This window comes from Eurypyga helias, unplaced genomic scaffold (assembly GCF_000690775.1).
Source record: "Eurypyga helias isolate BGI_N326 unplaced genomic scaffold, ASM69077v1 scaffold3914, whole genome shotgun sequence".
Lineage (NCBI taxonomy): Eukaryota > Metazoa > Chordata > Aves > Eurypygiformes > Eurypygidae > Eurypyga > Eurypyga helias.
In genome coordinates this window covers 67,822-82,020 of record NW_010248048.1, presented here as the reverse complement: position 1 = coordinate 82,020, position 14,199 = coordinate 67,822, and the positions used below count along the sequence as shown (strand labels likewise).

General features: G+C 38.7%; 1 protein-coding gene across 1 annotated transcript in view; it reads left to right on the top strand.

The window, feature by feature from the left end:
- The window catches only part of NWD2 (NACHT and WD repeat domain containing 2), a gene marked incomplete at its 5' end in the record, with an annotated part of 31,778 nt that overhangs the window by 5,066 nt on the left and 12,513 nt on the right, over window positions 1-14,199 (top strand). The window lies entirely within an intron of this gene.

Sequence of the window (14,199 nt, the reverse complement as noted above, 5' to 3'; positions counted from 1 at the left end):
GTTTCACTACACAGCACGGCAGATTAACAGTGATTACTCAGTATTAATGGAGAGGAAAGAAGGGTCTTTCATGATCTGTCCCCATAGCAAGATGGGTTTAGAAACCACAAGGTATGACTACTGCTATCACAGCAGAAGTAGGGACTATTTGTTTAAGTAGACCACCCTTAGTTCGTTCTTGGCACTTCTCACACAAGCATTACGGGCTGGCCTAGGACTTAGAAAAGCACAACAGCAGCGAAGAACTGTCTAGTCTGATCTGCATTTTGTTGTTTTGTGTCCTAAACCCAGGACAAGTTTAGGATGCAAAGTATTAGAGTATGAAAAGGCTGGAGGTCAGTGACAACCTGAGGAAGCTCTGAGTCTTTTGTGGTTTTCCTACTCTCCGCCTTCTCTCCACTGTTGCCAGAACAGGCGTTGCTTTTAGGATTCATCAAAAGCCAACCAGGCAAAAAAAGATAGATCTTCAATGGCTTTTCCTATTAGGCCAAAAGGAGAGACTGAACCACTTTTACAGGAGTGGTTTATAAAGCTTTACATATTTATTTTAATGTCAGAGAGATCATTTTCTGTACCTGAACCTGTTGTTTTACATCAAGCTCAACAGGCTTCAGCTGTCCCTCACAACTTTTACAGCTGAAGCACTATGAATTTATGAAGTCATCCTAAACCAATACTGCGTAGGGTTCTAATAGTTGAAAAGCACTGGGAGTCAGCTGTCTGTATAAAGTCCTGCCAGGTATGCTTTCCCCCTTCCAATGAATCATACAATACACTTTGATGTCACTGATTTTATACTAAATATACAATTCAGAGTAGTGCTTTTATTTCTCTTTCTTCTGTGCTTAGAAAGATTTGTACCATGTTAACATAGTTAACTCGAGAAATATTTAAACACCAGTTTAGTGCATGGTATGCTGACTGTATGAGTTTTCAGTGCATAAACAAAGAAGACATGACTTCTGAGAAATGCCTCTTCTCAGCTGTTCAGAGAGTAGCATATCCTCTTTATCTGTGAAGAGTAAGGCTGTTCTTTAATTTTCTGGGTAGATCTAGACAGAGAATCTCTCTAATGAGAGTGGCTATTCAGTGCTATACTCTGCATACTTAACATGGTATACTCTGCATACTTAACAGCATCTCTTAAAACATCCAAACAAAAGACAAGATGACTTGGGAAGATGTGGGGTTACTTTGTCGGTGAGAGGTACTATGTGCAAGGGAGACTTCAGTGACAGTGCAGTAACAGCCACAAGGAGTAGGATTTGCTATGATCAAGGATACTTCTTTAAAAGATAAATATTTACATTCTTCCAAAACATATTTAATTCTCTATCAGCTGTCTTGAGGCTCCATCTTTGTGAGAAACAAATGGGGGATGCATGACAATTATTTTTCCACACATAGTTGTAGGACTGCAGAGATATTAGAAGTCTCTAGGTAAATTAACTTCTATAAAACTTCATTTGTGTTTAAGAAGACAATCAACATTATTTTAAGACAAAGTGCTTGCAGAGAAAGAAATAGATAACCTACCTACATTAGATAAATTCAGTTCCAATTTCATTCTAGTGCTACAGAGGTACCAGAGCATAAAGGGCAAAAGACAGACTCGTTCAGTTTCTATCCATCAGGCTGAATGTTTTCAAGTAAACATGCTTAATCCTACTTAAGTAATTTTGTCATTTATTGTACTAATAATTACTGTAAGTTTTACTGAATTACAAGCATTTTTCTATTACATGTCATTATTACAAGTTTTCAAGGATTGGTCTGAAATGAAAAAGCACTGCTTCCGTTTGCTAGATTGTCCTCTCCATAGTAACTTGTTTATTGCAATTGGAGGAGAGTAGTGCAAATGCTCGTTGCTCATACATCAAAGGACACTTGCCACCCTCCTTTAACAACTTTAATTCCAATTTATTAATTTGGTTTTTGATGTTAGACTTCAGTAGAAAACAATTTTAAGGCTATGCCTTTCCTATTCCAGATTTTCTTTTCTACACTATACTTGCTAAGAAAATAATTCAGAAAAGGTGGATTTCTCCTCTGCACCTAAATGTGGCTTAGTGAACTCTTACAATTCTTACACTTGTCATAACAAGGCAGAGGGGAGTTCTGAAAACACTGCAAATCCTTGATTATTATTTTTTCAAGGGAAGAATTCTAAAAGATTTAGCAAACCACAGAATCCCATGGGGACAGGAGGGATACAAAACACTGCCTGCTGTGAAGGCTGGAGATCACTTCTCTCTGTGCCAAAGATTAGACAAAGAGCAAGCTGTAGCATGTGTTGATCTGTACTTTCATCATACAACCACCTCGCTGGCTCTTTTTCATTCACCTTCTTTCACTCTGTCATTTAGCTTCAGAGCCCTGGGGAACAACGGCCCAGCACTCGGAGTATTGAGCCTGGGCTGGGTGTAATGCTGTCATGACACTGTTTTTCACAAGCACACACTGGTCCAGATCTCTAGAGGGTTTGGGTAGCTTCCATCTTACGTGACTAAATTTAGTTTTCTGGGTTTATTTTTCTACTTTTTATCTTCACATAGATGAAAACACAGACTTGGAACAGAAAGGCATGGCGTTCTTCCTGTAGCAACATCCAGTGTCCTTAGACGTGGATGTTCTAAAATCTCTGAGAGTGAAGGAAACCTCGTCATGTATCACTGCTGCATATTTTAGCAGCTCAGAAATTTGAAGCTGTTAAGAACTGCCTGCCTGATATTGTTACTAAGGGAAGAAATCAAGCCAAATCAGAATTTTTACACAGAACAAAACGGTTAGCAAAGAGGTTGAGGTGAGCCAACGACTTCAATACTTATTCCAGGTTTTCCTAGTATGGGACAGAGTAATAGCTCTCCCAGTGACTAGACTGGCAAAACTACAGAAATCTCTTCATGCACATTTGGTTTTTGCTTCATTGTACCTTAGTGGGATGAGGTTTATTTCATTTACAACACAAATTGAAGATGATTCTACTCCAAAAAGCATAATTAGTTTTAGTTTATAGTAACATAATTAAAAACTGACTTTGGCACTGCAGGTTTGGGCAACATCCCATTTCTTGAGAAAGTTCTATAAAATGTGCCACTTCCATTCAGTTGGGTATTTTTTTTTACTTTTCAATTACCGCTTTTTTAATTCAGTCATAGATAGGGGATTAAATTGGACTATTCAGAACTAACTAGCACATATGGATTGATTTTAGAAAGCTTTTCTTTATGGCACTTCGTGCCTGCATTGTGATATCAGATGGAGAGAAAATGAGATTCAGTTCTTAAATTAGTGCAGTGCATAAGCTGGAAGTCCTAAGCTTTTCTTCAGATACGGAACAACAAAATCCAAATGAACACATACTCATAAACACAAAGTGGGAAGTGGAAAAAACAGGTAATTCATTTCCTGTGACACTTTATTTGGTAATGTACAGTCCCACTCTTACCTACTGCCTGAGCTCTATCTACACTTTCTCACAAATTTTGTGCAGAAATCGTACGGGTGATCTCTAGAATCTACATGGGGAGACTGAAATGCAGTATATTTATTAAACCGTGGGCTGCTTAAACTCTGCATTGCATATTGATACCAAAGACACATATGTTCAGCGCATCACTGGAACCTTTACATTTTGTAGGGTTATGTTTCCTAGTAAAATCCTGAGCGATGGCAACATAGGAAGGATAGCAGAGTGACAATAAAGGTTATATTATCATCCCACAAATAGTACTGATCATGAACAGTATTAATCTATTACAGATCTAGTCTTGACACTTTTAACAACTAGTAGAAAGATAGAAGTACCTCCACTAATGTCTGAGTCATCTTCTGGGTGACTGTTTCTCCATTAGCAGCAAGGAAACACTAGAGGGATAGATGGCTGATTTAGGACAGTGCTTGAGATCAATTAAGGCCTTTAGCTATTTAGGGTGCTCTTATTCTGTAACGACTATTTGCAGAATAAGTTTACTTCCTTTTAATTGGGGGTCCCTAACTCATACTCCCATACTAACCTGCTGTTGATCACACCTCAGTACAGATGAGAGAACTGGCAGCCTTCTCTGCACTTCTCTGAACACACCCTGCAAGTTATAACATGTGGGTGCTTTCTTCCATCTGTGCAGCATCATGCAGTCTCTGCCTGAACTGCTGTTCTTGCATGACTACATCCTGCAAAACTGTACAATGAAAGGGAGAAATGGAAATAAAATGTTCGTTTGGTGCCTGTAACCATTTACTCAATTAAATACGTTTGGATCTGTACAAACCTAAGTGGTTCTCTCCACTCATCATTCAAATAATATGGTCCAAAGAACAGTAAAAACATTTTCTACCTAGTCTGAACAAACATTTTAATTTACATTATCCCTCTCCAATTATTGACAGCTTGCTGTTAATTTCAGCATTAATGGTCTTTGAAAAAAAAAGACCTATCATTATAAAATTGGGATTCCTCTAGGATTTTAAAAGAATGTTAGCAATTTAAAATATTTGGCATGTTCTTAAGATTACCCTGAAACTGAAGATGAAATATGGTAAACTGGGGAGTGAAATGTTTTTTATATCTCTGGATCTTTTTGTTCCTGCAGTACAATGCATGCTCTAATCATTCCATGAAGTACACTGCTACTTGGTTCTCTCTGCTTAGTACAAATGGTTGATAATTAATTCTGAGCACATTCCAGCTCAGAGAATATTCCAAATTACATTACTCCAGCTCTGCTGAATCTCCTCAACTCCCATTTCAGTTCTGGTGTTACCTTAAGTTTTATTCCTAACGTGAAAACCAAATGTATACAGGTTCTGGAACACCTGAGTTACGCTTTGCTTTTGCTGTCCTGGGAAAACTGCCACACATCTTACGTTAGGGAGGCTAAAGTTAGTCAAATGTGTCTATATTAGAACAGCCAGTTTAGGGAGAATGCTAAGCACCAGTGCTCTTTGGGAATTCATCAGAAGTTCCGAGTGCTTGGTACATTTCAGGATTTAATTTTCCTCAAAAGAAGCAAGTCTATATATAGTAAGTGAATGAGGAAAAATAGCTGGCACCAGAAATGGCACAACAGCCCACCTCTCCCCGTAAAGTATATTCCAAGAAACAATTAACAAACTATGAATTTTATTCTCACTCCACATCTGATTCAAAACCTGTCCAAATGAGAAATGCACTCTAACATAAGTGGTTGTGGGGTCATACAAAGTATAGGGGAATAGCTCCATAGAACTTCCTGGCATTCATCTGCAGTAAAGTGTATGTCTGCAGACATTAATTCTGGTTTAGATGGACTTGGTCAGAAGGGATAAAATTATTACATTTTAAAGACTTAGTATGCAACTTGCCTCTCAGCAAGCCTTGGTCTTCTTTCACAGCCTCCAGACTGACAAGCAAAGGGTATATTTTCCTTTCCATGTTGTCTCTGAACAACACAGAGTGGAATCAAACACAGGGTGATACAAGATTAAGCTATTGTGAGTTCATTGATCGGCTTTAGGACTGGGAATATATTTTCCTGTCAATCATCTCTGATACTTTAAATCTAAAATCTAGGGTCTAAAAATTCTCACCCATTTTTTTAAACATATTCCATTGAAAATAGCTACAAAATTCATCAGGCAGCTTTTCCATGGGACATAGAAATGGCATGTTTTTTGATGTAGTCTTAAAATAGTTTGCATTTTCAGCCTACAGTCAGAAGACTGTACATACTTTCTGCTAAGTCACTGTATTTCTTTTTTTGGCTAAATAGAATTTTTGATGCTGCCTTCCAGAAAGGTTAAGTATTATATTTAATATAAATGACCATATCAGAGAGAACAAGATTACCATGAACTCAAATTTCTGTCATTCTCCCAGAATGATAGAGGGACCCAGAAACAAACAATCCAGCTAGAAGTGTCCAGATCTTTTTCTTTTTTAAGATAATCAGAGTGAATAATGTTTCTTCAATGAAAGATACTAATTTACAAAAGTAAAATAAGAGACAGTATAGTGATACTGGTAGATATCCATAAGATATTGCCTTTTTTCTCTTAAATTATTTGCTTTCAGTACAAGGCGCTTTTTTTTTGAGTTACTGTTGACTGGCATGCAGTGTAGCAACTCATTATCATATACTTTTCTTTCATAACTGGCAAACTTCACTCAGTAACTTTGTATTCCGTTCCACATCGAAAAAATGAAGCAGGGAATACTTGCCTAGAATGCTATGGAGACTGCATTTATTAGTACAAACAGCATGTTCTTTTCTTGTTAACTATTTTGCATAGCATAGAAATTACTGTACTGCTTAATACCTTTTAAAAAGGATTTAGAATGGTAGTGCTACTTGTGGGTGGAAAAGCAGTGCATTACCCGGCCATGTATTTTTGCAGAGCGCAGGCTCTGCCTCTCGGTCATGCCATTGCATGGCATAGGCAAGATAGTGTTATTATCCAGAGAAGTGTCACGACCTGATGCTCTTTGCTATATTTCATTCATTTCCCATGGGGATTTGCTACAGAATTTTTAAACATTTGGCTAATGACTTGACCTATTACCTGCAGGCGATATTTAGTGCTTGTACACTTATTATTAATTTTAGGCCTGATTCCCTTTTAGATAAAAATTAGTGTTAGAAAAGGCATGAAGATATCCCAGCAGAAGGCTATAGGTAAGGTTTTATTTTAACCTGTTCTTTTCTTGAAGAACTATGGTAAGTGAAAGCTGAAAGGATTTATAAAGGTGATTTTTTTTCATCTATATTATAAAATTAATACTGGGTAGTATTCAAGAACAATAGTTTTTGAAATGTGGCAGTTCTAAAGATGGCTTTATGAAAAGATGGATTTATATTTAATATAAATTTAATAAATTAAATTTAATATAAATATTAGGGTTAGCATTATAAATGTAATATTGGTGATGTGAATTAACTGTAGTTTGTTGACACTGAATACTTTAAGTAATGCAATTCTTCATAAGCTGCAGTCTTTGTCAAGTGTGTAAGGGGTGTGGTTTATGAAGCCAAGGAGAGCTTTAATCTCTATTATCACAGTGCTAGCTTTAATCTTTTTCCTTCAGCTCAGCTTTTTTGAAGATCCACATTTTTCTTTCTCTCCTTAACTGTTGCTGAAGTTTAGATTTTTAGTTCCTTTCATAGGAATTAGTTCCTTTCATCCTGCAACTCTGCTACGGTCCTTTCTAGCCTCCTACAAACTTATAATAATTCAAAAAATCAGGAAAAACAGTTTTTCCCTCCAACCACGTGAGAAGTAGGGAACACATGCAAATCATTTAAGAACATACAGAAGGGACTGGTACTTCCACATCACCCTTAAGTTTACTGGGCCATCATACTTCTAGCATTGTTGGGAAAGGAAAATTACACTATTTCTATGTGTGTGTCTTACGCAAGGAATTAGCTAATAATTTATGTTCATCGTAGAAGGACTGGATTGATAAAGTATCTCTTCAGAGAACACTAGCCACCAACCGTACCAAATAACAATTTTGTAATTTTATTCTTTTTGACTGACTTTCTCACCTGCACCCATGCTCAGGGGAAGCAAAGACCCAACAATGAAAATTGGTGAAGGAAAAGGCCACAAAATGAACCAAACTGGTAGTTCATAACCATGTAGAAGACAGGAGAAAGTATGTGGAGGAAGAAGACCACTGATACTTTCACAGCCTGGAGAAGGGAGAGCTCTGATGAAGCAAAGTGTTTCAGGGAAGTAGGTCATGAATTTCTTCTGAGGAAGCACATTCACTCTGCACGATGGAGTGTTAGCTCCTACCCACTATGTCCAGAGAAATTACTCATTGTTGTTTCATATCTCCCTACCACTAGGGAAGAGCTTTGAGATTTAAAAATATTGCATTGCGGGTGAAGTTCAGAGTTGAGGGAATTAGTTCATCTACAGCTGGACTCAGCTGCTGTCTTTAATTTTCTGAAAGACAGGTTAAGCATGAGGTAACTCCACCATCATTTTCTTCTTACACCTTATGTCAGGAACATTACCCACAGCAAGACTACAGCACTTGTAGTCCTTCCAGTCCCATTTCCAGTCGGTTTTCTTAAAGTCCTTATTTGTTTTTCATGGAACTGAAACCAATACCCTATAGCCCCCCCCAGTGTACTTCTGCAGTGCCTCCAGGGAAAAAAGGAAGAGAGAAATTAGGGCATGGTTCCATGAAACAATGCACAGCAGTATTTCTCAAGCCAAGGAACATAAATGCATATCCAGGCAGGTGGAAGAAAAAAGATAAATCTGTTTCTCAGCACAGGAATGTCTTTGCCTTCGGTTTTCTATTAATTCAATAATTTAAATTAAAAATTACATTTCTTCTGTTTTTTACAGTCAGCTGAAGTTCTAAAACTAAATTTATTTACCTGTAAGCTTCAAACAAAGGATTGAGGTATGGACCCTATTATTATCACCTAGGTATGGAGAAAAATAGAAGGAAAATGTTTGATACTGCTCTATGGTATCATTTTTCCCTTAAAAACTAAACAGGACAAACAAAGCAACAACAGTCCCATCCTTGCTGATAAGATAAATACACAAGAACCATTGCATATCAACACTCAAAAGAGAAATGCTTATCTTGCAAGCTATGGTTAGCCTCATTTCATAGACAGGCTATCTGAGGCAGTGGCAAAAGCATCAGGAAGTTACTGATTTCCATACTGAGAGGAAGCAAAGTGGATTGAAGAGATCTGCAGCAGCTCTGATATTCTGTCTGCTAAGTTGCACTGACTTACAGCTGTTGGCAGTAGAATAAAATTGGTGCTCTGAAGACACTTTGACCTCTGTGTCCTAGAAATCACAGATTACAACTTTTTTGGTCTTTTTTCATATTTTTTTATTTCTAATAGAAGTATCTTTGGGAGACTTAACTCCAGTGCAACGTAACTTTTGTCCTGTGATCATTGCCATGAGTATGCAAGAAAAGCAGTCAAATGTATTTAATTGAAGAATATTCTCTCTGTGCATCTATCAGGACATCCTCACACTGTTCCGCGTTGCAGCTAGATGGAAAAAAAGGGAGTAGAGACAGCTATTTTCAGGACATCTCTTGGGCACCAGCTACTCTGGAACTCCAGCTTCATAAAACTTGGTTCAGATTAAGTGTGTTATGATGGCTTTCTCCATCTTGGTCTCAGTTGTGCAGTTCAGTTCAGTTTAATGGCTTGCAGTTTGCCCTAACAAGCAGTTAGCATATATACTCCATTGAGATGTTCAATTAATTCATATATTTGTACTTATTCTTACTGAAATCATTAGTGCATTGAAAATAAATGTAAGTAAATATACTTTTCTGGTTTCAGTTCAGATGATTCACTGTTGTGTAGCCATTAGCATTTTTGCTTTGAGTTTGAGAATTGGCTATTGTTCCGTTAAGGAATAAAAACTAAGAGTAGAGGACTTTTTTTTTTTTTTTCCTGGTAGTAAATTTTTGGTTTCAATTCAAATCATATTTATTTATCAGAAACAAGGTTCCTGCTAATCCTGTTATTTTGTTGAGGGTTTTTTCCCCCAAAATATCTCTGGCTGTGCCTGAACATCTTATATTTGATAAGTAATTTCTATAGGATACTGTTAAAATAGTTACAGTATGCTGGCAGCAAACCAGAAGGACCTATAGTAGTAATAAATTTATTTCAGTGGGATGTTAAATAAAAAGCCCTAAAAAATTGAGATCCTGACCATTTGTTCCAGATTTTCAAGACATGATCTACCTGTATATTTGCTTATGCCAGTTAAGCCCACATTTCTGCACATCAGGAGGGTAAATAAAAACACCGCCATGTTACAAATTCTGTGTGCCTTCCCTGACTTGAATGTGCCACCTAGGCAGGTTTGCACATATAAATGCACTGTCTTACCACCTCCCAGTCCCAGTTCAATATGAAAGATGGGACATAGAATGTAGCCAGTATAGATATGAAAAGTAAGGTTTGAAAACAATGGAGCATTTCTTTTAGGTATGCTGAACTGATATTTGTCTTTAATTAGTACATAAATATATAGCAATTGAACAAAATCGATGGGTATTAGCAACTGTTTATAATAAGTATGCTTTTAGACAAAATACTTTAAAGAAACCTGAGGTCTTTTAAAACTGGTGTTAAATCGAAATGTCTGTCTTTACTTGTATTTTTTCTTTATGTCTTTTTTCTCTAGACCAGTCTGATCTATACTGAGTAACATACTTTTTATCAGCCAACAGATAAATTAACATCATAGTAGGCTGTAGCGCAAAAAACACATTTCTGAGCAAAATGGCTATTTGGCTAATGTATGGCTTTAAAGAGGAAGAAAGTTTTTATTTCAAAAGACGGATTTCACTACAAAAGGAAGCCTAGAAGCACAGGCTGAGGAAGCATCGAGTTAGATCTCTAACCCCAGGATTCACAGACAGCAGTAAAGAGCAAGTGACCACAGCAGGGACAGGGATCCAGGGGACTGACTTTGTAACCCTTGATTAGGGCACTCATGCAAACTGTGGAAAGGTTAGTTTCATGTTCCTGCTACAGTTAATATTCAGTTACTTGTACAAAGCCATGCAATTTCAAATACAGAGAGGAAGGGGCGCTAGCGAGAGCTTGGACACGCTACTGTTACCCCACCACTGACGCCCAGAAACCTGATGAGTAGAGTACATACCTGGTGACCACAGATTTGTCCTTCTTCCAGTTCAGGACAGATTCTGAAACAGGCCTCTTGCTTCATGGGTGAGCTCCCTCATTACCCACATTCCTCTAGATCATGGCCCAGGAGCTACAGCCTGCTCCTCACCGGTTGTCTGCCCAAAGCCTCCTGGGGAGGCATGGCACACGTTTCTACCGGACTGCAGTCTGCAGTTCCCCTGGGGATGGTAGAACACCACCTCCGGGTCATCAGCGGGAGCAGCGTTTCCCAACCCCTGACAAGAGATGAACAGCATAACATCCCAAGGCATTTCACAGCACTTAAGTCCCTACAAGTCAAGCAGCTGCTGAAGAACTGCTTGGTGCATCTCAGTGGCACCTGAGTGCTGATGCTGGGTGCCTGCAGGCCATTTTCAGCCCGGAGCATGGGGCATTCACGGCATCTTTAGTAAAGTGGGATACTCTCTCCTAATGGAGCTGTTCTACTTTGAATAAGGGATCTCAGTTTAAGCTTACATTACTATAGCAGGCTGAAATGTGAGTCACTCGGGACCTAATTCATGAGTGGGCAAGGCTTTCCTCCTTTAGTAGCGAGCAGTTTCTGTAAGAAGGACAGCCCTGAGAATTAAGAACACCAACTTCCACTGCCCAGTCATAGCCAACCCCTGCATACCTGCCACAGCTCTGAATCCCTGCCCAGGCTTAGCTCCTGCACCAAATTCCTATGTCAAATGGGGACAATATAATTCCTAATCCCTCATGGATCTTGCAAAACCAAACTGTTTAAGACGTGCTAGGTCTGAACACACAGAGGTATCTTAGGTTGAAACAATTAATTGTGGCTAGATTTAATTCCTTCAAACATGGTTTCTTGAATGCTTATTCTTAAGAAAGCTGGCGATCCAGAACTACTCTGAGAAGATGCAGAGAGGGCATGTGTATGTGCTTCAGTGTCACATGTGGAACTTCACAAAGACCAAGAGGTAGAAGTGGTAGGACTGACCCCATGAAGCCCAGCAAAAGACCACAGATCATTCATCAGCTACAAAACTATATTTTCAATTAATCTGAAGCTTTCTGTGTTGGCAAAAAGAGCAAAAAAATGTTGCTGTTAACTTGACAAGTATCTGAAAACACTTCAGAAAACATTACAGGTCTGAGTTTTCAAATTACTTAGTTTGCAGTATGGTTTGTTAACATATTTAAAACAAAATAATGAAACCAATCAGTAACGAATATAACTTGCTGTTATCTGACAGCTTATTTTTACAAAAATTACCACTAAATGTCTTAATTGGAAATAAATATATCTAAAATTTCAACTCTGTATTAGCATAAGGTATGGTATTAGAGTTCATGAACATTTTAGTGATGACGTCTGAACTATGCACTATGAATCCATCATACCCAAATCTGGTTACTTTCCTCGTTTTAGTCGTCTGTATTAGCATAAGGTATGGTATTAGAGTGCATGAACATTTTAGTGATGACGTCTGAACTATGCACTATGAATCCATCATACCCAAATACGTTCCTCATTTTAGTCGGATCTAAACAGTAATATTTAAGTCTTAATTTAATAGTAACTTCAGGCTCAGGCTAACAGGACTACTGCTGAGGTTGCTCTGTGTTAATTCTATGAAGTTTTGTTAGATACAAATGGTTGCTGAGGGGTTTATATACATTTGCCACCCTGGGAGTTTTAAACAGTTCAATCACTTTCAATCTAATGAATCTTTGATATGTTGTTTTACTATTAAAGGAAAATGATTCATCGGGTGGGAGATTTTGATTCACCGGTCTGCATCTAAAACTGTCTCTTGGTACTGAGCATAGTGTAAACATTACTGTTCCCTTTAAAAATTATGTCCTATAATAATCATCCAAATGCTGCAATGTTGTCATCATAAATTGAAGTTTTAGGTTATTACTGTAGAATACTGTGATATTCATTGAAGACTGTGAGATATATTTTCTTTCAATTCTGTTGCTTTATTTTTCTTCATTTTTCTATGAAGACAGTTGCATTCACTTGGATGCGTAGGGAATGTGAAGAGAGGGACATATATTTCCAGAGGCTGCTGCAAGCCTCTGGCATGGATGCAGTCCAGACACTGAAACCCCTGGAGGAAAAGTGCTATTCAGAGCTTCTCATTTAGCCCTGTAAAGGCTCGAGTGGTTTTGTGGTACCCTGATAGATTACGCTTACATAGCCAGATATAAATTTAACCACAGCGACACCAGAAGAGTGGTGGGGAGCTGGCTGTTCCCTGGTGCCAGCCAGAAGGAGGTACTTCCAAGCATCACCTGTGTCTAAACATGGGAAGATGCAGTTTTTGCAGCCTATGCGTGCAAATGCACCTATCCCAGGGCTCCCGTGCAGCCTTACAAACAAGTAGTTTATGCCAGCAAACACATACAGACTGTTTATAGTCCTTAGTCTTCTGTAGTTTTTACTACTGCCCCCTGTTAATGGAAAACATGCCATGAATCAAGAGGAAGGTATGTTGAGGTGAAGAACCTGGTGCGTTCATGTCAGGTAACCTAGCATTCCATCTCTCAGTAGAAAAAGGCTGCACTTTCTCAGCACCCCTTTTACTTCCAGCCCTGGGGCGTGCTATCACAGTCCTTTAGAAAAAAAGTGACAGTTACTTTTGTCCTCTCCAGAAAAATGAAAAGAAGTCATGTTTCAATACCTCAGTTAAATGGCCAGTCAAGCTGGGCTGTAGAGTGAGGCTAGTCTGGCGCTACTGAAAAGCACAGGAATGACTCCACGAAGAGTCTTCTACCTCATAAAATATTTTAGCTTTATATTTTTCAAATGGCTACACAGTGAGGTACTAATACCAGAACCTCAGCTAACTTCTTCTGGGGTACTAGGAGGAACACAGCGGCAGTGCAGTGCTTGGGATTGCCCTCTCTACATGACAGACCTGCACAGTATTTACAGTTTGTTGGTTCTGCTTGTGTAATCAATTCCCTTCTTCATTCCAGTGCTATTCTTTTTATTCCCTATCCTGTTCCTAATACTATTTCTCTTAGTTTTCTTGTCAGTTCTGTTGTATTAGAACATCAAAGACACTGAGTCATTTAACTGCCTGTCTAAATGCAGGTATTTACCAAGCAGCTGCCACAGGTGTCAGAATCTCTGTTCAGCTGCCTTTGCTTTAATTGTAGAAATGCCTACGTTTTGGCTAAGACATGGAGTTTTTGCTCACACCGCTCACGTGGAGCAGTATTCCCGAGTTAAACACAGCCAGGTCTCAGAGGTGTGCTGTCAGCCTGGCCAACTCACGCAGCTCGTAGGAAGGATGTCTACCGCGATCCCTACAGTGGTTGTCCAGTGTGCCGTGGGCTCAGATACAGAAGGCTGGTCAGCACCGCGCTGCCTGCTGTTCCCTGAGCAGTTCTCAGGGAAAAAATGCGTGGCAGTGGGTGCAGGCATGGCCTCTGCCACTGCCTTTTTGCCATGGTCCACTTTTTAAGTTCTAAACATAAGTGTTTTAGCACATTTAGACCCTTGCATGATGCTCAACTGCTGTGTTCCTTTCTTGGTACAGCT